This window comes from Helianthus annuus, chromosome 13, assembly GCF_002127325.2.
Source record: "Helianthus annuus cultivar XRQ/B chromosome 13, HanXRQr2.0-SUNRISE, whole genome shotgun sequence".
NCBI lineage: Eukaryota > Viridiplantae > Streptophyta > Magnoliopsida > Asterales > Asteraceae > Helianthus > Helianthus annuus.
This window is the reverse complement of record NC_035445.2, coordinates 8215496-8242917: the sequence shown is the minus strand read 5'-3', so window position 1 is coordinate 8242917 and position 27422 is coordinate 8215496. Positions and strand designations below refer to the sequence as shown.

The 27422-nt window shown below is 37.5% G+C and overlaps 1 protein-coding gene across 1 annotated transcript in view; it reads right to left on the bottom strand.

Moving 5' to 3' along the window:
* LOC110900491 (zinc finger MYM-type protein 1-like) overlaps positions 1 to 27422 on the bottom strand; it is a 31371-nt gene that overhangs the window by 2576 nt on the left and 1373 nt on the right. The gene's annotated exons all lie outside the window — the stretch shown is intronic.

The window sequence follows — 27422 nt, the reverse complement described above, 5'->3', positions numbered from 1 at the left end:
AAAAAAAACATTCATTCAATATTTCAATCACATTCACAAGGCATCACTTAACAAAAAATATACATTCATTCATTATTAACAAATAACATTCATTCAATATTTAAATAAAAAAAAAACGAAATCAAAAAGAAAAAAAAACATATGAAATCAAAATCGAAATCAGCAACTGATATTAAGTTTATAAGTTATTAACATACCTCCGATTGAAATCAGAATACATATTAACTGTTAACACAACTCTGATTGAAAATATATGAAATCAAAAACGAAATCAGCGACTGATATTAAGTTATTAACATACCTCTGATATCAAAAAATATTGCAATTGAAATCACAGCCGATCAGCGATTCAGCAACGTCTTGCGTCTTTTTGTTTCCCAGTTTCCTCGTCCCCTCATATCAGATCACATATACTGGCCTTATTGTTTGTAATTGGTTATCGGGCCTATTTCAAAATTGAATTCACTGCAACCGTATGGGCTTTAGTGCTTTACATGTGAAACTGATCTAGTAATTGGGCCTATTTCAACATATACAGGAATTTTAGTTTTTTTTTGGGCCCCATGCTGGTTTGGGCCCTGTGCACAGGCCCATCCTGCACATGGGCTTTTGCCGGCCCTGAGTTTGGTCTTGTATCATTCAGTTGAACCATCCTACGTGGTTTTTGTCTTATAGACCCCACGGAAAGTGATTGTATGCTTTCCAGGTGGGAGCTAGTGGAACCAAATCCCACATATGAGTATGGTATACAGCAGTAAGCTGCTCAACTATATATCTAACAGGTGTGCTCTTCGGGTTTCAGATTTTTTGGGTCAGGTTTCTTGGGTTTTCAAAGCTAAAAATATTATTCAATAACCGAACCATTCTAGGTTCAGGTACTTTGGTGTTCAGGTTTTATGTGAGTAAATGGGCTACAAGAGGTGGGCTATATATTGGGCTGCATAATTGACTATGGGTATGTTTGGCAAAAGTAGCCGGTGGCTGGTGGTTGGAAGCTGGTGGCAGGAGGCTGAAAGCTGGTAGCCCATAGCTGGAGCTTTTAATAAAATGTATAAAATGACCAAAATGGACATAACTAAAAAAATATAACTAAAAACTTCATTATCTTTAGAGGTTAAAATAGTCATCTTTCCCTAAAAGATTGTAGCTTCTTCTAAACACTACTAGTAGGAGCGTTCAACCAAAAACTTCAAGCTACTTCAACCAAACATGGTTTTTTATTGAGTATGGGGTTTTTTTTTTAAAAAAAAAAAACTTAAAGCTAGAAGCTACTAAAAGCTCCATGCCAAACATACTCTAAATAAGTTCTTTGGTAGGTTATACTGGTCTGCAAAATGGTTGATCATGGCAAATATTGGGCTACATAATTGACTATATAGAAATTTTTGGTAGGTTATACTGGGCTGCAAAATGGTTGATCATGGAAAAGGTTTAGCGCTATGCATTTCAAAGCTAAAAAAACTAGTAAATGATCATGTGTGTTTTACACCAACTTATAAACCATATGTATTTCAAAGCTAAAAATATTTTCATAAGTATAGGATTATCAACTATATAACGGTAAATGTGGAGAGAATTAAAAAAAATATCAACACTAAACTAATGGTTCAAGATTAACCATTTAATAAAACAAAATCAAAATCCCAAATCGTATCAACCAATCGTCAAACCACTAAAATAAATTCATATATGTCTTCGCTCTTCACGCTTGACATTGCAAAAAGCAAACTTCATGAATGTTCCTCTATATCCAATGCTATATCAAATAAAATTCAATATAAACAAAGCGTGGTTGCGTATTATGATATGAACAAAATTACAAAGCTTATTAATAATAAAACATGCGTTTATCGATTTCTAGGATTGTGTCCCAATCTTCTGCGGTGATGAGACTATTGATTGAAGCAAAACAATCCCAAAACCAACCAAACTCTCAACAATCATAGGTAGGGGTGTTTATCGAATCGAATAACGAATTTTTGAATTATTCGAATCGAATTTTTCGAATATTTTTTTTCCTGAATTCATATTCGATTCAATTCAATTTGTTTTTGAAACTCGAATTCGAATCGAAAATCGAACTGAATTCGAATCGAATTCGAACCAAATTCGAATAATTCGATTTAATTTAAATTCATCATAAACAATAAATTATTTTACTTTCATTTTTAAAAACTACTACAAACTAATTATATTTAACATAAAATATAATAACTTGCAAAATTAAATAACTATCAATATGTTAAAACACCAAAATTTAGAAGATATGTTAGTTACTAGTAGCGATTTAAGTTAGGTAAAAATTAGAAATAAGTAGATAAGTTATTTGTCATTAGATTTGATAATGTTATAAATAATAAACTTTTCAGTTATGGATGTAATTCATACTTTGACCCAAATTTAGAAGTTATATGTGTGTGTATATATATTAAAAAAGTTATGTACAAATTGAATTCGAATTTCGAATCGAATTGAAAATTGTAAATTCGTATTCGATTACTGGACGTGAATACGAATCAACTCTAATTCGAACCTTGATAATCAAATTCAAATCGAGTCGAATTTCGAATTTCTCGAATTCGAAACGATTCTGAACCCTAATCATAGAAGTCATAGAACTCCTATATGGGTCCAAAACCCTCCTACTTTTGCTAAATGTTGATTATGAAGCCACTGCTAACATTGGAATGGTGAATAAGTCTTTGGCCATCAAGGACAAAATCGGGAATCTCATGCTACTAACTTTCCACTATGCTAAAAGACTAAAGTTCTCTTAATCTTTTTCCAAATCTTCTTTCAAAAATTTGTCTAACTCACCAACATGTGCAACTCTATATGTTTGCATCTTTTCCCTTAGTTTGTTTCTGAATTGTGGTTTTGGTGTGATATCATTAGGTTTTTTATGTTTACCTAATACTGATGAATCTGAAGACTCGGTATTACTAGTACCTTGGGAATATGGTCGTAAAAATCCCTACTAGGCGCCGATTAATCCCCGATTAATCACAAGTAATCCTGATTAACTCCAAAAAATTCCGATTAATCGCTAGTCCCCATCCCACCGATCGACTAGCGACCAACGATTTCTACAACCATGCTTAGGAATAAATACTAATATAATTATATAATCCATGCATGAATCCATAACAAGTTTCATATTCCCTTTTATCAACTATTTCTTCATAATGATCAAGAAAAATTAATCCAGGTAGTGCTTTTTTTTTTCCTTGGGCCTAGATGTCACACCCCAACCGATGACGGAAACATCGGGGCGTGGCACTAGGCGAACCAGATTGCTCAAGAGATCCATAACAACTAATTGTTACCAATACTTTTAAAGGTCAATTGTCCCATACCAATCAACAAATATTCAACAAGTAATTATTACAGATAACGAGTTTCTCTCGAACAAAACAAGTCCGACAACCAAGATTTTCTATTGATGTGGTTTCTAGACTGCATATCCTAATTTCGCAAGAGATTAGCATAGCATCCTATCAACCTGTCACATACATTAAAATAAAGTAATTACATAAAATGTAAAGGTGAGTACACAAGTTTGAATAGCCTATAATACCGAAAGCGTTTACGCATAACCAACATGTAACACGTAGAAATGTGAATCAAGTAAGCTATCGACAATGACACATGCAACCAACATGACTGCAGGTTGTAGAATGCGCAACACATTTTCACCACCGTGAACATGTGAAGTAATACCCTTAACAACCCCTGAATAAACAGGTGTTGAGTCCAAACTGTAGTACTATCGTTGCTAAGGTGTCAGGCAAGCAATCACTATGTAAATATAACATACAAGCATTCATCAAATCACGTATAACATGCGAGAGCGGTTAGCGTTTGTAAAAGAGTTTAAGTATTGTGTGCGTTGATATAGAACGTATGTAACACCCCAAAAGTGCGTTAAACGAAAAGGGTTCGAGTATACCCACAATGCATGTTTAGCTAGTAAACACAGACTTGGATTGAAGGGAGCGCGTTGGAGTTAGCCTAATCATAGAACGGTAGTGTAAGCGTTGAACAGAGCGTAAACAGAAGGTCGACTGGTAGAGTGTTCGGATGGTGATCCGAACAGATGAGTATCCATTCGAGCGGATGGTCATCCGGACGGATGGTCATCCGAGCGGATGACCATTCGAACGGATGGCCATTCGAATGAAGTGTATGGTGTTGTTTTGGAAAGTTGTTAAAGTTTGAAGTTTGCTCAAATCGCTTTGAACATAGTTTAGTATAGGGGACAGGTCACCTGGTCGAATGGTCATTCGATCGGATGGTCACCCGATCGGATGGCCACTCATGTGGGTAATCTTGTATTTGAAAAATCTTACAAAGTCTTCAAAGTTAAAAAGTTTGAGGTTTAACGGAGATGGCGTGATGACGTGTCAAACAACGGAAACACACCAAGGTCCAGCTCATTTGATCGGATGGGAATCACCCCATTCAATCAGATTCACTATTCTTGAAGGAGTTTCATGTTTGACCCGTAAATCGGTCATCTCTCGGATGGAAATCCGTTTTCAAGCCGGCTCTCGACTAAGGAACGAGTCTATGGTCAGTTTGGGTCCAGGTTCCATCGGTTTAGAGTAGAAAAGTTGAAGAAAAGATGAAATCAGTTGAAAAATGTTGTTATCTTGTTGAGATTTTTGTTGAAAATTGTGGAAATCCTATAGATCTGAACCAATCTTGATGAGATGATGTCACACAACAGCTTGCATAAGCAACTGAGTGAGAACCACCTTCAAGGAATCCAAATCAGGCGATTTCAAGAAGAAAATGTGTGATTTTGATGGATAAGATGATGTAGAAATGTGTAGTGATGCTGATTGTACAGGATTTGAAGAGAAAAGCTTACCAAAAAGCCTTGAGTCTTGATCAAGATTGGTTGAGAGCGACCGGTGTGCGTGTGGTCGGATGGAGACGTCAAATCAGTGAAAGGACGTGTACGGGTACTATTTATAGGGAGAGAGAGGAGTTAAGTCGGTGGAAGATGCAAGGTGTACTCGGTCGGATGGCCTTTCGATCGGATGGCCATCCGGTCGGATGGCCATCCGGTCGGATGGTCATCCGAGCGGATGTCCATTCGATCGGGTGTCCATTCGATCAGTCGAGTTGTGCGAGTTAGTTTTCCAATTTTCGTTTCTGTGTTAAGCGTTGCGTTGTGTTTAAGCGAGTTGCGAGTGAGCGTTGCGTTGAGATAACCACATAACATAAAATAAGTAATCACACAAATAGCACACGTAATATATAAGATGCACAAAAGTAAATCCGCGTTTCGAGTTTGCGTTGCAATAGCGTTTAGTCTAAGCAAGCAATAAAATGCGTTTAAATAGTGAGCGTTATAAATAGCGTTTAGTTGCGATAACTGCGTTTTGAATAAGCATTGTAATAAGCGTTTAAAATGTGTTTGAAAACATAGTTTAGAGTAGTTAACCCGTGGCGATAATCGGGATCTCGAGAGTACAAGTAATTAAGCAAGAAATGACAGATACACGTAATGACCCGGAAGGTCGGGTTGTTACACTAGAACCAAAGCAGGGTATAACAATAAGTCCATTCTCTATATGCTACAAAAATACTACTACAACTTTGCCTTCATTGCCATTGCAATCTGACAAAGAGTATCATTGCCAATAACCTCATCATATGTTACATAATATGACCCTAAGACCCTCAAAGTAACATCAATAAACGGTTTCAGAAAATACCACAAATCTCTAACACTTTCCCAATCAGTAGGCGTAAGTTCCTCATAACCCATTATTTCAAGTTTGATTCTAAAGATAGTTTCCTCAATATCATATCGCTAAAAGTAGGTGTTTTGTTGTATCGCCATTAACAACCATAACAAAGTTGCTGAATTTGTCAATCCATGAAGGTGATTGCCTAATCCACCTAATTGCCTAGCTAATTTTATCAACCGCCATATTAACTTTTTTTTAATTCCATCCTGGACCACCAGGTATAGAATATGTGCAACGCATCTAATGTGTGTCCATTTAGCATTTAGAAGTCACTTGTTGGAATTTTGGAAAACCCTTTTCAGAAAAGTCTATTGCAACATCGTTAGCACTAGCATTGTCAACTGAAACTATTAAAATGTTTTTAGTTTTTTAAATTTTTGTGAAGTTTTTCAACCGCTTTCTCAATGGCTACACCACAATGTTCTCTTGGGGAAAAAAAGCTAAGATTTTGTTCCTTAATTCCACTCCTGATCTATAAAGTTGGCAGTGAGGCACGTGTAACTAGACTGTTGATTAGAAGTCTAGTTGTCTGTTCTTAAACAAACCCCACCAACATTATTTTTTTATAGAATCGCATACTTTTTTTTTCTTCTCGGAACATATTGTATATGTCCTTTTAATGGTGGTTCTAAATGAAACTTTAAGAGATGGTTGACTTAGGCTCACAAAAAACCTAAAACCTATCATTTCTACAAAAATAAATGGCAATTCATCAACTATTATCACGTATACTAAACCATGCCTAATGGCTTTTTTATCAAATTTTCAAATAGTTATATGCAATTTGTGTTTGACCGCCACTATTTTTAGCTAAGCATGGGGCATACTTTTTTGATGTGTGCAAAGATTAGTCGCACCTTAAGATTTTGATTAACACTTATACATCTTGTTACAATGCATACATCTTACTCTTTGAATACCGCCTTCATCTTTGTACTTTTCAATATCAATCCACACATTGGATAATTCTTATGAGTGGCAGATGATCGTCTTACTTTTACCAATACCTATCATACATGCTCTCAACATGTCTTCCTATGTTTGTATTGTTCTTCCCCCTGCTCATAAGTTGTACTTAGATTCAGTCGAGTTTCCATGGCTTTTTGAAAACTTTCCCAGAAATGAGAAGTGAAATGACTATCTCGATCTGATATAATACATAACAGGATTCTATGTATCGTGACTATTTCATCCATATACAACTTAACTAAGCGTTTTATACTAAAGGTTTCCTTCATTGGTAGGAATTGAGCTGACTCGGTTAGTCGATGCATAATCACCCAGATTGCGTCGTTACGATTTATTGTTTTGGAAAATTTGGTAATAACATTCATTTGTTATCAATCTCATTTCTATACTGGCATTTCTAATTGTTGAAGTAAACTTAAATGTCACACCCCCAAAATACCACCTAGGGAATGTCCCTGTTAGGCGTGTGACGTACCAACAACGAGCCACTAATTACGTTGAACCCATACAAGTTTCAAAATAAAATTCTCAATTATTAATAAAAATACCATCCACAAGTTCAAATGAAAACCAACATGTTCAGCGGAAGCAAACAGTAAACCCAAGTTAAACTGTTTCAAAACCAATGTATAGTATCAATAGTTTAAAGACATAAATCTCTCCAGTCGACCCATGACCACTCCAGCTACTCCAGACAGCAAGTTCCCAAATCCAAGATATCTAACGACCTGCAAGCATGCAGACAAGTGTGTCAGATGACGCTGGTGAGTTCAAAGTTTTGTTAACGCATTTAGTTACCAGGTATGTGTATAAAACAGTTCCACAGTTCAGTAGTTCAATAATTTGATTTAATGTTGTTATTAACTCGATTACCGCAGATGGCTACAAGATGTATTTGACCAACCCCAATGTCTCTATCAAAACATTGGTCATGCTTTAAGGAAATTAGTTCACGCCGTCCTCCCCGGTACGGTGTGAGGGTTAGCGCTATCAACTAATAACCTCGTTGCCTCCCCAGCAACTATCGGTAGATGTAAGGGGTCATATATGATAGAAATGGGTAATAACAAACATCTCATTAACTTGACATTCCTCCCCGGAACGTTACCCGATATCCCTCCCCGGGATGCATGCTTGGAAAAAGAGCAATGAACTCACCTTTGGTTTGCTCGGTAAGACTAGTTACTTGACCACACTCAGTTATTCAAAGCCTAAAAGCTTCATGTATATATAGCAATCAGTTTGCATCCATGTTGATCACGTTATCACACAAGAAGTCACGATAAAACATGTACAATGTATCCTTGGTTTATTTACTACTCATCAGTTAAACATATCACGCAATCTTACACATAATTAACACACGTATCCATACCAGGCTCGATTCCGTACTACAGCCCAAGACTTAATACCCGAGGAGTGCGGCCCAAAGAAGTATTCGGCCCGAACCCAAGTGTGCAGCCCAAAACGACATGTCATCTAACAAGTGCACGTGTGTGTGTGGATAACCCATCGAAGCCCAAATTTAACTTATTAACATAACTCATTGTTGAAACTAGCCTAACACTTTGAATTGTAATCGCCCACTAGGCTTCGGCCCACTTCAACTATACTCATGTCCATACATTAATCAAACACACATATTCTGTTTTGTAAAAACTAGTGCGGCCCATGTGAAATCATCACAATCTCCTTAAATCAATCATATAGGACAAATTCCATTAAATTCGCAGATTTCAAAACATGCAACATAAAGGTAGGTTGTACCCTATGCTAGTACACTTGTACATTCAAGAAAACCCAGAATCCATCACCTCTAATGGCAGCTCCTATTTCCAATTCATATAACATTTATATTCAAGCATCTTTGTCATTAACCATACTAGTAGGAAGTCATCATTTCCACTTAGCATAACTAATAGAACTTCTTATAACCAGTATTTCAATGATATCCATATTAATTTCAATGATAATCACAGTCGTCTAACATGAGCATCTAACATGAATTTATATATATATATATATATATATATATATATATATATATATATATATATATATATATATATATATATATATATATATATATATATATATATATATGCAGCCCTCACATCATTCGATTTCACGTAACATTCTAACTGTTTCATCACATGGCCGATCACATAATACTATAATCATCTACCTTGTTCACATGTTCTTTATTCACAAATCAAGCATATGTTCATACTTGCCATTAACAGTTGCATGTAATCATTTATTCATAAGCACATATGCATTTACAGATCACCCATATATGTATCTGACATCGTCATCTCGGTTCGTGTCCACACACCTTCGTGTAATCTACAACTACGCTTACATATATATTCAGATTAGCAAGTTTCGGCAGTCGTAACGATACACGTTCAACGATCACATTCATGCATAACACCACATACATACTTTCAAAATCTTCAAGTCTACTGTTAGTTTTATATATATATATATATATATATATATATATATACACATGTATATACACACACGCATACATAATACACCCACTAATTCAGATTTGCAAACACATAAACAGTTAAGCATGATGTCACGTAAACAAAGATTCACAAGTTGAACCGAAACCATGACGAGAAACCGCGATGAATGCGTTAATTTAAAGAGTTACAAATGAAGGAGAGGGGCCTTACCGGCGATCGGTAGTTGTGCTCCGGCTGAAACGGGGGTGGTGGTGGTTGCCGTAAGTTTAAAAGTGGGGGTGTTTAGGGTTTGTGATAATATGAATGCTAGTGAATGCTAACTTATGAAAACCACGTACAATTCCTTAGATGTGTGCGTGTATATATCATCTCAACAGTGGCCAACCCAATTCCTCAAATCTCCTTCTTGGGCTTCACTTAACCCATGTACGGTTAAGATATAATTGAGTGTGTAAGTTCGGGTTGGGCCTCAGTTGTGTGGGCCTAGGGTGAAGTAAGAGGGGTGTGACCTCAGGCACAAACGTGTGCGTTAAGCGAGCGAGTTTGCGGCCCAAATGTATCAAGTAACTCGTGGCCCGATAGGTTAGTTTTCTAAATTAGATAAATAACACATAAAAGTGTTTAACGGTTTCCACACATAAATATTTAATAATGCACGAGGTAGGTAAATAAACACAGAAACACACGCTAAGGGTTTATGGAATTTCAAATAATGCTAACCTTAATTATCCGGGTTGTCACATCATCCCCAACTTGAAAGAAATTTCGTCCCGAAATTTGACAAGTAAGCACGAAGAAGTGAAGTGATAAATCAAGATTGCTGCGGATTTTGCTCAAGTGCCACATCATCCCCAACTTGAAGAGTTAGATTGGTCATCAGGAAAAAGTTGAGGATACTTGAGTTTCATCTGATCTTCGCGTTCCCATGTGAACTCCGGTCCACATCTTAGTTCCAACGAACTCTCATGATTGGAAATTGGACTATGTTAACGAACCTTACTTCCTCGTCTTTGTCTTTGATTGGCTCCTCGACAGCTGCAACTTGTCTAATAAAGGTATCACAAATGTTTCATCAAACACTACCTTAGTTCTGAGACATAAATGATGTTGTGCACATTACCCAATTCGTCGGGTAACTCGAGTTTGTAGGTCACGTGACGGATTTTTTTTTTCCAGAACTCAGAATGACTCAATGTAACGTAAATTAAGCTTTCCACGCTTCCCAAGCGTACCACACCCCTCCCAGGGTGAGACTTTCAACATGATACGATAGCCTACAGTGAACTCCTAGTGTTTCCTAAGCTTATCAGCTTTCCTGACGGTCACGCGTTGCCGTCAAACAATTTCTGATCTAAGCAATCTTTCAAGAGTTTCGAGCACGAGTCCTGGATCTGTGATTAGGTTGTCACCCCCGTTAACCCAACACGGATGGCCTTATTGTCTATGCAATGCCTCAAACAGAGCTGTCTAAATACTAATACAGTGACTGCTGCAGTAGAACCCAACCAAAGGTAAATGTCCTTCTAACTCTTACTAAATTCCATCACGCACATGCTTGCAGCATGTCTTCGAGTGTCAGGATGGTTCATGTACTCTAACCGTTTGTCCTAAGTAATGCTCATGTCTAGACGTGAGCCAGGGGTGTTGTGTATTGCCTGACATAGATCAAGCATAGATCAAAATCAGAGGTAACCGGAGTTGGCACCTCGTGCCTAAAAAGAACCGCCTCTCTCAGTGGAATATTTACCAGCTGTGAAGACTCGTCAGTTTCCTCGATTGCAAGAAAGTGTGCTGGTTATGTGAGACAATCAACGACCATCCAGGTGATATTATTTCCGTTCTGAGTTTTAGGTAGACTAGTGACAAAATCCGTGGCAGTCTGTTCCAATCCTCCAAATGGGTGTTTCTGATTACTGACACAAACCAGAAGGTTTATGATGTTCCACCTTGGCTTTCGCACAAGTCAAACGTCGTTCACATGCTTCGCTGTGTAGGCCTAATATATTCCATCAAAATCCAAATGAATGGGATGTCGAGGCTGGTGTGCTTGCTCAACACAAGTTCCCTAAAGTTGCCCTATAATGAGATCCACATTCGTTCCATGAGGTAGCGAATACCATCCGACCTGCCAAAGGTTGCTTCTCCATGCCCCGCATGGGTTCAACTTGAAAAATCCTCTCCCTTCAGTTCTCTAGTTTGAACAGATCGAGTCTGATCAGGTAGGTTAGAGTCGATAGTGAGCGGCAAAGCTCGTGCACATTCAAGTTTCACAGTCATAATCATCCAAAAGTTCCATCCAGCGATGCCATTAACTGATTTAACTCTTTCGAAACCAGGGTACACGGGAGGCCCTTGTGATCGGTCTAAGTAGTGCATTCGGTACCGTCCAAGTAATGCCTCCAACTTACATCCAAAGACCACGGTTTCCACCGCAGATTGTGTGTCATGCAATTCTCCTTGTAAGTCTATTATGTAAGCTATCACATTCTCGTGTCGCATCGGCGTGTAACTGGGACTCTGATTCGAACCATCATGATGTACCACTAAAATACCCGCAGATGGCTACAAGATGTATTTGCCCAACCCCAATGTCTCTATCAAAACATTGGTCATGCTTTAAGGAAATTAGTTCACGCCGTCCTCCCCGGTACGGTGTGAGGGTTAGCGCTATCAACTAATAACCTCGTTGCCTCCCCGGCAACTATCGGTAGATGTAAGGGGTCTTACATGATAGAAATGAGTAATAACAAACATCCCATTAACCTGACATTCCTCCCCGGAACGTTACCCGATATCCCTCCCCGATGCATGCTTGGAGAAAGAGCAGTGAACTCACCTTTGGTTTGCTCGGTAAGACTAGTTACTTGACCACACTCAGTTATTCAAAGCCGAAAAGGTTCATGTATATATAGCAATCAGTTTGCATCCATGTTGATCACGTTGTCACACTAGAAGTCACGATAAAACATGTACAATGTATCCTTGGTTTATTTACTACTCATCAGTTAAACATATCACGCAATCTTACACATAATTAACACACGTATCCATAACAGGCTCGATTCCGTACTACAGCCTAAGACTTAACACTCGAGGAGTGCGGCCCAAAGAAGTATCCGGCCCGAACCCAAGTGTGCAGCCCAAAACAACATGTCATCTAACAAGTGCATGTGTGTGTGTGGATAACCCATCAAAACCCAAATTCAACTTATTAACATAACTCATTGTTGAAACTAGCCTAACACTTTGAATTGTAATCGCCCACTAGGCTTCGGCCCACTTCAACTATACTCATGTCCATACATTAATCAAACACACATATTCTGTTTTGTAAAAACTAGTGCGGCCCATGTGAAATCATCACAATACCCTTAAATCAATCATATAGGACAAATTCCATTAAATTCACATATTTCAAAACATGCAACATAAAGGTAGGCTGTACCCTATGCTAGTATACTTGTACATTCAAGAAAACCCAGAATCCATCACCTCTAATGGCAGCTCATATTTCCAATTCATATAACATTTATATTCAAGCATCTCTGTCATTAACCATACTAGTAGGAAGTCATCATCTCCACTTAACATAACTAATAGAACTTCTTATAACCAGTATTATATTCATATTAATTTCAATGATAATTACAGTCGTCTAACATGAGCGTCTAACATGAATTCATATATATATATACAGCCCTCACATCATTCGATTTCACGTAACATTCTAACTGTTTCATCACATGGCCCATCACATAATCCTATAATCATCTACCTTGTTCACATGTTCTTTATTCACAAATCAAGCATATGTTCATACTTGCCATTAACAGTTGCATGTAATCAGTTAGTCATAAGCACATATGCATTTACAGATCACCCATTTATATATCTAACATCGTCATCTCGGTTCGTGTCCACACACCTTCGTGTAATCTACGACTACGCTTACATATATATTCAGATTAGCAAGTTTCGGCAGTCGTAACGATACACGTTCAACGATCACGTTCATGCGTAACACCACATACATACTTTCAAAATATTTGATTTATCATTCTAACTGGTTTAAACATTCAAATGCAATTCTTATTATTTGCATATTAATTTAAACAAAATAAATCAATGCGGAAGCTTGTTCGGTGCGTTCGGTACCACGTGTTTACCACTTACTTGGCCAGAGTAAGCGATCAATGCCTGGTATACATGACCTTTTTATAATTTTCACATTACACCCCATGTAAGTAATGCCTCTATTTGTTTCTCTTGGAATCAATATCCCAGATAGGTTTTCTATTCGGGTTTTTCCAAGTTTTTAATCTACATATGCAACTTTCAATCTCTACGTATTTGTTGCATATTACTATTCACGTAATAATTTAAAATGTGCACCTGTAAATGCTTGCCCTAACGGGCTTTCTATGTCGTCAACCTTGTTCGCGATCGTCACGCGATTTAGGTCCTTGATGAGTATGCTCTACTTATCATACCTCGGACCGTTCCACCGTCATATCCACAATTTGTTAAACTCTCGCTATCTTCAGATGCGAGTGTCCTTCAATTAAAACATTTACAAGAATTAGTAACATCAACTTCAATAATCGCTCGTATTATAATACAAGGCTTTTTTACTATACGCGTCAACGTGCGCAATTTTGTCAACTATATTTATCATTTAATTGAGGTAACGTGTATCACGCGATAGCCCTATGTGTTGTTTACAACACTTTAGCATGCTAAACTATTAACATACATGTACTTACTATGACACCTGTGTCACCGCGACCCTCAAACAAATACCAAGCCGATGAAATATCGTATTTCATACTTGGGATCTTGTATAATTATGTGTATCTATTGCACATATCAATTCTAGTTCAATTTCAAACTTTACATCGCTCTCTGAAGAATTATACGCAACCTGGTGCGAAAACGTACTCAGTTTAATGCGACAAATACTCTGGGACATCAACATATACTTAACATACCTTAAATAACCTTTACATAACTTAGAAATAAGTTGTGAAGGCTTTGGTATGACAAAAACAAGTTAATTCGCTTACAGGGACTAAACTTGACAAACTGTGAAAGTATGCCAATTTGAACTGTAACAAGCATTCCAGAACATGTCCATAAGTTAAACATATCATAAATATCCTTTATATAGCTTAGAAATAGGCTTTGAGGGGTTTGGTATGCTAAAACAAACTTTTGGGTCATTCAGGGACTAAAAGTGTCAAAAAGTGCACAAGTTTGCACCTTCGCGCATAACTTACGTTCTGAATACATCCGGACATCCAAAAACTTATGTAAGCATCCTAATATTATGCCTTAGTGTTTGGCATGAGAAAAATCCATTCGTTGCGTCATTTGGATCGTTTTCCGCGCTTATGCGCATTCCGTCGTAATTAACGGAACATCGCGATCGTACGGCCAAACGAGCCAACATCCGGAACATTTTTGAGCATGTTTAATGTCCACAATGTTTAGGCATCATTTTAGGGCCTTAAAGTTGGCTTTACGGGCCTTAGAAGTGTCGGAAATGGCTTAAATACGCAACAGGGACCAAAACTGCCATTTTTGAAAGTATGTGCAGATCAGAAGCTTCAGGCGGCCCGCGTGAGTTTTGCCTAAATGTTGAGGCGGGCCGCGTCAGACTGTCAGACCAGATTCAATGTTTCTAATCAATGCAGTTGGCCTTTCGTTCGATCAAGGGGCAATGCCCTTTCACCCAATCAAAGGCCAAAGGCCATTTTCAGTAACCACCACATTTTTGACAAGTGTACGCACCCGATCGTGGCACGATATTCGATAAACGATCCTAACGGTTATGATTTTCCTATAAATACCCCCCCTTTGTTCCAAAAACCCACAAGAATCTGATCTAAGCTCTAAGTTGGAACCTTTGTTTCATACCTGAGCTATTTTGATCTAGATTAGCATTCGGGGACCCTTCGTAAGTCTTCTTTCGCTCTTTTATTCGCTTTTCGAGTCCGAAAGTCAACGTTTTGTTGACTTTCTGCATTGACCAGCCTATGGTCAACATGAAGTTCATGGAACTTCATAACGTGAGCGTGATCACGATGGTTATAGTCCGTAGTGACTATACCTACTGATTACCACGTTATCTAGGCTCAGTGACGAGTCATAGTTTCGGCCAAAATGTGCATTCTTGCATATTTTGTAACCAAACTACTCGTGAGCATCAAAACCGTTTGCTTTGATGCCAAACCTGTTTTCTAAACTTAGTTAAGCATGTTCTAACATGCTTAGCTCGTCACTTTTTGTATAGTGCTTATATAGGGTCGTAAGGTAAGCGATCTAAACCATCGCTTATACTTTCGAACCCGACCCATTTGGTCGATCATTAGGATCTGACCAAACACATTAGGTGACCATAGCTATAACCTCCCGAGGTTATACCTTGTGGTCACGATGTTAGGCGTTCCAGACACGTTCTACGCGAACGACGCGTAAGGTAGCATAAGCTACCTAAACGGGTCGTGATGGACCGTAAGCACTTAGGTTAAGTTTCATTCTAGTATGTAGGCTTTGTTAAACCATATTACACGAGTCTCCATACTCGTTTGGTTTACGAACCCGGGTACTATCCGATCCTTCCATTTTGGTCTGGTATATTAACATAGCTACCTATTAGGTGCCGTTTGATATCCCGTGATCGTTAGCATTATCTGGTTATTATACAAGAACTCCAAAGCAATCTCAGGTGAGTACATTGAACCCCTCTTTTACTGTTTTCTAAACTGTTTTGGGGTGAAACACATGTGCCTATCTGTTACTTTCATGCTTTCCTGTTTTCACATCATATACTTGCTATGTTCGATAGTACATATATAGTACATGATATGTGATTTTATGAACTTGAATGTGATGTATGTGCACGATATGTGATTTTATGAACTTGAATGATTAATGGAATGTAAGATTGTATGCTTTGTGTTATGTAATGTGTGTATGTATTTAATGACCCGAACGCACAACATGGATCAATCACACAAGGCCATTGGGCCGTATTGTGTGCACGGACCAAAAGGGCAGCCCGTGATGGGCCGGCTCACTCCTTCCAAACGTGTTCCAAACGTGTAAACACCCACCTATGGGGCTTGTGATTTCATTTGTTACAATTTACCTTACACACACAAAACCCTAGCTTCTCTTCCTTCCCTCTCGAAGCTCTTGACTTGGCCGATTCCCCCTTTCTCCTCTCAATCCGGTTAGTGATTAATGTTATTGATTGTATGTTGATGATATTAGCGATTTTGCTTGATAACCGAGGAGTCTTGTTAACATGGTTGCTTATGATACTAGTTAATAGTGTTCTTGTTAATCGGCCACATGTGTATGATTGATTTAATGTTCATATGAATAGGTTGGTAATCGTATGATGATGATGATGACTTAAACCGAATGCATGTCGGCTGTGATGTGATTATGTTTGCTAAAGTTAATAATCGTAGTGTTGCTAGATGATCAGGATTGTATGTTGATATGATACATGTTCATATGAGTTGTTAAGATTTTTGTTCATGAATTGACTAGGGTTAGTATGGATTAGATGTTTGATTTCACTGTTTGATCTATTATGTGTTGTATGATTAGTTGGAAACTTGTAACCGATTTAGCATGATTTCCGGAAAGTTTAAACCATCGCACAAGACTTCTTGGCCGTCCAAGAAGTCCAATCGCACAACGATCCAATCGCACAAGGTGTCCTCAGTCGCACAAATAATACTTCTTGATTACTGTCGGGCCTCAAGCCCAATGGATCACTCGCACAACCCAACTCAGCCGCACAAGGCTAACCGGGTCGCACAAGATTGTCTGGATCGCACAAAGGACCCTGATCGCACAAGCTGACTGTTTTGTTTGCTTGGGCCGAGATTTTTATATGAACTTCTTAACTGTTGGGCCGTATGTTAATTGTTGGGTTGGGCTCGTCCGATCGCACAACACAAACCGGATCGCACAAGGCACGCATGTACTATTTAATTTGGGCCGAGTATGTTAATGGATTGTTTATGTGTTTGGGCCGGGGTATTGGATCGCACAACATGTTGTGGATCGCACAACATGTTGGGCCAGATATTATTGGGCTTCTTGATATATTACTTGACTGCTAAGATGTTGCCATGATCAATACGTGTTAGTAACGTGTCAACTTGTATGATTTATACGTGCATTACTTGAAGTAAAAACCTGACTTGTGTGGTAACCCTGTTAGGACGTGGTTGAACACCCTTAGTTCAAGAACCCTTTTATTGTGTATCTGCCGAGCAACCCAAGGTGAGTTCACACAGCCAAGGCATGGGGTTCCCAGGGTGGGAATGGGATTGGATGTTTATTTCGTGCGTACATAGTTAATGGAACCTAATGATATGGTCCTCAGGGTGAGGACGGTAAATGATAAGATACGGCTAGACTAGTATACCTACTTGAACTGATCTTCGCACACACACCAGGGGTTGGCTGCGATATTATGACTAATCTTCGCACACATGCCTCAGGAAGGCTGCGAACTATACATACTAAACTTCGCACACATGCCAGGGTGGCCAGCGATACAAATATACATAGTCTAGAATACTTGAGAACTTTCCCTAATCTTCGCATACATGCCTAGAGGGCTGTGATACGAACTAATACGATACATGATTAAATGAACGAATGCAATGCTTACTATACCATTACTATTACTGAACTTACTTACTGTGAACTCGCTCAACTAGTTGTTGATTGTTTGCTGCATGCCTTGCAGGACCTTAGGTACTCATGGAGCTTGCACAAGGAGGAGCAGGTCGTTGTGGGCAATTGGATTGTGATTACTTATTAAACACTTATGACGTTTCAAACATTAATACTTATGTTGGGTTTTACATTAATGCTTCCGCTATACTTACTTACATTGGTTTTGATAAACACCTTTCGTATTGATTGATAATGATTACTATCCATCTACATGTTCAATATGATTGGTGGCTTGATCCTGGTCAGTCACGCTCCCAAGCGGTGATACTCCGCAGGTGGATTTTGGGGGTGTGACATTACATTTCATGCTATGTATGCCCATTGTGTGCGTACTTAGTACATCGTCTTACATTACATGCTATGTATGCCCATTGTGTGCGTACTTAGTACATTGTTTTACATTACATGCTATGTATGCCCATTGTGTGCATACTTAGTACATTGTTTTACATTGCATTTCTGTTGCATATGCTCATCCAGCATATGAACACATTATGCTACATTTTGAACCGTTGTGACCATTTGACTATGTGAACCGTCTAAACCCGTTTGATTATATGAACCGTTCGTAACCATTGAACCGTGTGAACTGTTGTATCCGCTGACATGATTTACATTTGACAATAGACATTTGACTATACATAAACATTTCTACCGTTGTTAAACATTTCATCTTGATGGTTTGGTTTGAGTAAGTGATTAAGTAACGAGGCGTGTGTAATATGATACAAGCATGGTGGATACGTCGCTGGTACTTCCTATATATAAGTGTTTGTATGGTATTGCATATCGTAGCGTTATTCGAATCATTTCAATTTGAGACATATGACGTTTTATACAAATAACACACTTTTCATGAGACATTGTTTTACAAACTCATTTTACATGGTTATCCGTTTAACCATACAGTGTTCTCTTATTTATACATATCATTTGATCTTATCGTTTTTCAAATGATTTACAAGACAAAGCAAATTACAAAGTTCATGACTAAACATTTTCTCAAACATAAGTCATGAATCCCGTTTTCACAAAACCAATGTATCTCACAGGCATTTTTATGCTGACGTACCTATTTTCACATGTGTTTTCAGGAGATGATGCATAGGACTTATCAAGACATACTTAGGCGGACCTGTGCCTTAGTGACTTAAAACGAGACAAGAACTAGTTAAATTATGTTATGTATTCTTTGGTTCTTGTTTAAAGCAATGTAAACTTTCATGTTTGATTAATAAAACGAAACTCCATTTACCATCGATTTGAACAATTGATTCTGTTACAACACTCCCCGATGTTTCCGCCACGATTTGTGTGTTCTTCGTGGTCGGGGTGTGACACTTACCGGATTTGCGATCAAGCCTCGAACCGAACACTTTATTCTTTTAACCTTGAGCTTTGATTACCAACTTGTAAGACCCGTCTTAAAATAACAGAATTTATAATATTTAGCTCGCATTTATTACAAAAATGCGAGCTTACAAAAACTTTGTTGGGTTTACAATCATACATGATCAAAATATTTGAGTTATCATTCTAACTAGTTTAAACATTCAAATACAATTCTTATTATTTACATATTAATTTAAACAAAATAAATCAATGCGGAAGCTTGTTCGGTGCGTTCGGTTCTTGAAAGACGCTTGATCTTCATCCGGATATCTTGTGAGCATTCACCTAATGCCAAAACCACATAAACTGTTAGTTTTGACAACTTTTAAATACGTATAATCAAGTCCTACGGCCCAACAATGGAAATAAAAGAAAATTTATGAAATATAGATCGGTCGCGCCCCGCGACCGTTTTCGTCTCGGCTTTCGCGACCCGCGACAAGTGTCGCGTCGCGCGACCAGTTTATTAATTCGCCGTCGCGTAGCGCGACGGCCTATTTTCAACAGCAGGTTTGTTTGTTTCAGCTGCAAATGCCCAACTCCGAGTTTTAACCAAATTCTAACTTTAAAATTTCATAACATTAGTTCTACATGTCCGTTTCGCGTGATTCTTTTTTTTCCCACGCGACCGTAATTCGATTCTCCATCATATGGAGTTATAATTCAACATTCAAACTAATAAAATTCCAAATTTTTAAGCATTCGACTTATTATTCGAAATCAACATTTTGACCCGTTTGTATTTAAAACAACCAACTTGTTTCTTAAACAACCAAATACATACATCAATGTACTTAACTCAAGATCTCTAGCTCGGGTTTATAATTCTTATAAATTATGCTATTAGTATGCAAGTTATGCGCATAAATCCGTTTTTAGGCATTCGACCCACGAATGTCATTACCTATAAACTTTATACATATCCAAGGACTACATAATCATAATACAAGTTCGTAAACAACCTCTAAGGGTCGTTTGCCCGACTTACCCCTCAAGGGCTTTTTGGTTAAATTTATGTCCTTCATTTTACAGCGAGGGACCGTCACTATCTATTTGACCAAAAATTACACTTTTAACTATAAATTCAGTTAAGCGTACCTGGCTCGGGTTATAGAATTAACCCGTTTAAATACCTTTTGCTTTTAAACTTGCTAGTTTAAAGCAACGCAAGCCATAAATTAATTCCTGTGATAGCAAAACTCAACAAACGGTCATCAGTTATTGTTGTCAAATGGTAATAACACACCATTTGACCCGTTAAGTCGAAATGACCAATTGTTTTTATGAGAGGATATCTAGTTACCATCTCGCCCTTTTTACCCATTCCGGTTTCCTCCTTGAACTCTTTTTACTTAAAAACTGTTTCTTGTCTTGTTTGACCCGTTATGACTTTCGCCATATGATATCTATTTGAATCTCTTTTCCCATCCGTCCGCTCATGTCTGGATTACCTTTTTACCATTTTTTTTACTTAAACCCCATAACGTAATGTTTCAAAATTTCTTATTTATTCATCACCACATGAATAGTATACCCTTTTACTCTTTTTTACCATATTTCATGGTTTCTTACCATTTCTCCCTTGTTCCGACTCGTATTATTTCGTGCCGGAACATCATATTTCAATTACTTAATAAAGTTCATATACAATACTTGCAAATAAGTATTTCGTAAATGATATAAAGGGGCGTAAGCTTACTTACCTTGCAACCGAAACACGCTTTTCCTTCACACTTGATTCGTTTGACCCGCTTCCTTTCCAAGCCTCGACCTAGCTTGTCAAGCGTCAAACTATAATCATAATTCGTAAGACGGTTAGATTAGTCAGTGTCACATACGACTATTCCATCTTACGAATTCTATGTCGAATCTAGTATTCGACTTCATCATTGGTTGATATGACTTATAAAAGTCATTTACCCTTAATCATACAAAATGCAAATTTGCGTTCATTAACTCACTTAGGCAAACCCATCTATTATAACTGAAAATAGGCTGTTTTTGGTGACCTGTATAACCTGTTTACAAGTCTTCAAAAATTATGATTTTTTTATGTGACGTATATCTCGGGGGTTAGGCCTTGTGTTAGAATTTCAAGATCTAACTTTTTACCAAAATTCGTAAAAATTCATTTACTAAGCTGCAATCAGATTCGTCACTTCTGACTGCAGCTTACGAAAAAATTCATTTAAAATTTCTCGTTTATCCGATTGACGAAATTCCAATTGGAGATTTTTGTAATCACTTAACGCTATCTACAGTAAAAATTTGAGATCATAACTAAATTCCTAAATTGAGTTATGACATTCTTAATGGGCTGCAAATTCTGCCAGAAAACTGTCACACCCCTAATTTCCACGTGTCACCGGTGGGCCCGGTGGGGAGTATCGTGACGTAATTGATATCATCATAGTCAAACAACACAACATATAAATGCACAGCGGAAACAAAAGATATAGATTCATTTCAACTGAATAAAATGTAATGTTTAAGTATCACAACACAGTCGAAACAAATCCACAGGCAGATCAAAATAAAAAGGAAACTGTTCAACAGACTTTGACATCTAAAGCTTGCGAGGCTTGAGTAATGATGCCTGGAGTAGCCAGCCTATTTCGTCTAGCACCTGCACTTAGCCTTTTGGGAAAATACGTCAGTTTGCACTGGTAAATACAACTTAACTGACTCATTTTGAAAGGAGTTTGAAAATTGATTTAAATGCACTTCGGCAAAAATATTTTATAATGTGGGACAATTATTCAAAATAATCTTGTATACAGTTTTACTCATTTGTCGTTCCTTAGGGCCGGTTTGTAGGGCCAGACTTAAGTTAACTGACACGCCATAGGTATAATGCCCACAAGGTCGATTCCTTATAGTGGGATACCAGTTTTTACATAATGCAACTGTCAGGTGTACGCCTACACCCCGTGCTTAGGTCGTGGCCATTTCATGAATGATGCCAAGGATATCCGGGACATGGTCATTTAACCCCCAAGGGCCATACACCAAATAATACATATCAAACAGGTTATGTAAATTCATCAATCACAATACGATTTAAATGACTACATACACCCGACCAAGCGGTACTTTTATAGTACCGTATCCCAAACCCGTATAGGGAAAATAAGTTAAGGATATTTACCTGAGCAAAGTATAATTCAAATACAGCAAGTGCACGTAGCTTTTACTGGGATCCTAATCTGGAACAAAGGTTTTTAATAACCTATTAGAATCCTAACGGGTCTTTAATTAAGCTCAGACTTAGATCGGTCAGTTTTCAAAAGGAATACACGGTTCAAACGCATGATAAAGCAAAGACCGGTTTAGAATGTGTTTTTGACCTGACAAGCTTGTATGCTTGTTTAACATGGGTAACTTAATCACATTCTGGATTTTGAGACAAAAAGATATTGTTCGACCCGTTTCGGCTAATATATGCAAACTAGTCACATAGGCCGATCCGAACGCGAAACATGCGTAACGGGTAACCATAAGAGTCATGAACATGTTCCACAAGTTAATATGCCTTAAATATGTTGCGATATCAGTAGGATATCTTTTATTATGCCCCAAATGATTTTAAACTCGAATTACGCCTCGTAAGGGTATTTTGGTCATTTAAAAGGTTATAAAAGGGTTTAAACATGTTTCTGAGTTTCAGATCTGATGTATTCAGTAAAAATACTCAATTTACTAAGTTATATCAGTAAGGTATAACTTATATGTGAAATCTATCCTTTATGACCAAACTATGCATCTTAAGGGCATTTTGGTAATTTCACATAAGCCTAAAAGGTCAAAATCGGAAATCTGAGCTTAATGCCTTTGCTTACTGTTAGAATGTAAATATTTACTAAAAATATCAGTAAGCATCAAACCTTATATTTATAAAATGGTTTTAATATACTATGCGTTAAAAACGCTTAAAAAGGCAATTTGGAGCCATTTCCGGGCTTTTTTAAAGAAAAGCTGATATTTTTAATATTCCAGAAGGCTCAAAATACTTTATTTATCATATTAGATTAGTAGAAAAAGGTTTGGGGTCAAAAGGATTTGTAAAACTTATTTTATAGCCCAAAAGGGCAAAACCGGCAATTACCGAATCAAGCTTAGAACTCTAAGTTATGCTCAGCCTAAAAATAAATAAAAATCTCTAAAAATCCCGAAATATTATATTACATCAGTGGGTAATAAGTTTGGTATAAAAAATTAGGTTTAGATATGCTATATGCTAATTATCCGGTTTAATTACTAAAAAGCTTCTTATTTACGCTAATGAGCATAACTCCTAATCTAGACCTCAAACTGATGTCAAATTTTAGGGACAAGTTTATAAATCAGTACCTAAAGTTTTCACTCTTTTATATTTTCAAAATTCATGTTTTAAGGTCATAAGGGCATAATAGTCAACATTGAAGCATTTAACGGAATCATGCATATGAATCGGATAACTAATGAACCAAGTTGTATAATCTCAGAGGGTTATACTTATAGGTAACTTGGTCCTATTAGAGCTCTAAGGCATTCCTAAATCATGCTCAAACGGGTCAGAACTGAAAGTCAAAGCATAAGTCAAACTATGCGACTTTCGGTCCCGAACCAAGCTTAAACTAAAAATTGTCGAGTTGAACATGTTTAGACATGTTCTTACATTAATTACCAAGTTATATTAATGTCAAAACAGGTTGCATAGCTTCTACATTGCTAATTATGCATTTATTTGAAAATTAGCTTTCTGTTGACTTTTTATAATCAAGTTTGACTCGACAATTGACCTAATTAGAGTGGGAATCAGAGGGTGACCTTTTAGAGGTTTAATGCCCACATAATTACCAACTCATAGGTACTTTCATAATGAAATTTGACTGGAGCAATTAAGATTAATGACGAAGTCAAACCTTAATTACGACGGTTTGACTAAACGCTAATAAACTAAGCAAAACTGAATTAAAGGAGGTTAAGCATACTTACAATAGTCCTAAGCACAACTAATGATCATTAGGAAAGATGCTTGAGCTCTAGGAACCTCCAAGAAGTGAGTTGTGATGGTTACAAGTGAATGAGCAAATGAAAACCCAAAGTTCATGGCTTTATATAGGTTTCTTGGATCATTAAGATCATGCCAAACAAGTCTAGGAATGTTATGGGATCATTCCAAGTGTCCCTATACTCTTTAAAACCATCAAACAAGCTCCAAGTATTGAAAACCAGGCATTTAAGTCGGTTAAACCGGCTGTAACAGGCAGCTGTCAACATTTCCTGTATCTGGCAGTCCCAGGCGGCCCGTGTAAGGGTCCTGCCTGGGCTTACGCGCCCTGCGTGACATCTGGTTTCAGGTTACAAGTTTTCAAATATTGCATATTTGGTCCCGGGTCCTTCCAAACTTGATTTTTGGCTCATTTCTTGCACTATAAACCCCCAAACTTGACTTTTAAGGACTCCAAGTTATAAACTAACTTGTTAGGTCCCCGGTAATTCATACGTTCATCGAAAAGTTTTAAATTTCAACGTTGACGTTTTTAACCCTTCGTATACGAATATTGTCATAACTTTCTCATATTTTATCGAAACCTCGTGAAATTTTTATCACACATTCTTGTGAGTATAATTTATCATTACAAAGCTTTGGGTCCACTAAAAGATCACTCAGAGGTATATTTTAAACATGTTGACACATTTAGCCCCTGTAGTTTGTAATTCCTCACTTTCTTTCACAATTAGCTTCGTATGATCCATGATTTATTCGTTTGAAGGTATAAACATCTTGTAGGGTTATTGAAAGATATATTTTTTCATCGTTGACATTTTGAATCCTTTTACACACATAGATTCCCTGTTTGTCAACTTTAGTCCCTCTAATTCATTCCTTTACACGTTTTAAGTCCATGACACGTGTCGATACAATATTGGACATGAATTTTCGAGGTGTTACAAAAACATAACTTGAACCTTCGATACGGAAAAATTCATAAAACGCTCAATTTTCATCGAAAAAATGCAATTCCAGTGGGGTTTTAAAGATATTTCCTGGAATTACATTTTAGGCTCAAGAAACACATGTTTTTGTCAAGTTTTGTCCACGTTACAGCCAATACAAGTCGGCTGTAAATTCTGATCAGAAGCTGTTTGAATTCAGCTTTCAATTAAAACCTGTTTATTACATTATAACACTTAATTTTAGCAATCAAAACCCTAAAAACATCACATACACGAATTTAGCATCAACAAATCTGAATTTACTTCATGGAACTCAAATTACACTAGAATAACTATCAAAATCCTAGTGTTTAACATGTTTCTACAAAACCCACTTATCACCTTCAATGGTGTTTATGGATTTTACTAGAATTAAGCATAATTTCAACATGTATTTGTCTAGGGTTTACTCCTAAACACTACAATGTTCCTATTTCATCCATATAACAAGAATGCATCAACAATTTTTGAATTCTCTAGGTTTACTCAGAAATTCAACTAGAGATTTCTCATGAAATTTACATACCTTGTGACTCCTTTTTCAGTGGAGATCATTAATTCGTGCTCGGATTTTGATTTAGGCTGATTTGGTCCTTCAATTTGAGAGATTTAGCAAGAACTAGGGTTGTGGGGGGGTTTCTCATGGTCGCCCTGTGTTTCTGTCGACCAGATACACACACTCCTGTGTGTGTTTGGTTTATTTTACTTTCTTTTTATTAAATCAAGTTTCAGAATTAACGCGTTTAGTCCCTCCACTTTCCTTAGTTCATATTTTGAGTGTTTTAACAAGACTCTCGACTAACTGGGTTATTATTATTCCTAGTTAACTTATTGGGTCCGGGAGTTATAACCCGTCTTATTTAAGTCCCGCTAAGTCGGCCTATCGTAAGATTTGTTTTTCTCAAAACTTTTATTCTCTTTTTATTTAATATTAGGTTTAATTATTTAAATACTAATATTTACCGGGTAAATTTTCACCGCTAACGGTATTTTACCTGTCGTCAATATTAACGTGGTTCGATTACCGAACCCGTTTTTAGGGTGTTATAGTTTCTTTCTTTCTTTTGAATTTACAGGACTAAACGAGCTTAAAAGGACAAAAGGGGCAAATAAGCAGCCAAAACCAACATAAATACAAAAAGAAGGGATAAAACGTGACATGCCCAACCCTTCGGCAGCATCCCCAAAGCAAAAACAAGGAAACAGAGATTGACCATAGGGTCGTGCCTAGCTGGGCATGGGGTGTGGTCAGGAGCCTGCACAACAAGACAAACTGATAGAAACTTCTATGCCCACCACGGGGGCGTGCCTAGCTCAACACGGGGCGTGGTCAACGCAAAGATACGCTAAAATTTTGATAGTACATCAAAGAGTTGACCACGGGGTCGTGCCCAGGAGACACCACCATCATAGGGGTGCTTGGTTCACTTGAAAGGCATCCCTTGGCAAACCATTACTCTCACACATTGCCACCACTACAACACCAACACCCACCACCATCATCCATCATCTATCTTTAGAGTGTGTAGTAGTCTCGGGATCCAAGATTGATTGTAAGGGTTCTTGCCAATCAAAGGCCATTTTTAGTTAAGCCTTTTATATCACTTGGTGAAGACAAGTCTTTTATGTATTACTTTTGATTTCTAATATTTCGGCACTTCTTATTTGGGTTTGTCTCGTTCAGTGTATAGATCCTGCGAGGACCTGGTTCAAGCTTACTAGGACCTCCTTGCATACCCACTGGTATTGGATGGCGGGGGTGCGAATAGCTTGAACCCCTCATATGTAAACTACTATTAATACTTTAAACCGGCTTCTTGTGATTGTATCCTTGCTCACTCAAACCACTTAGCCGACATTAACTTCACCTTCAAAAGAGGGGCCTACCACTTTTCGCATTAATAACTTACTTAATTGTCATTCAATATTCCAACCCTTTGGGATTGTATCCCTGCTGACTCAAACCACTGGGTTGAGGGTAACGTCACCTTCAAAAGAGGGGCCTACTACTATAACTAAGATAATCTCTTAAAAAGTCCGAAAGTGCAAAAATCATCAAAGGATACATTAAAGA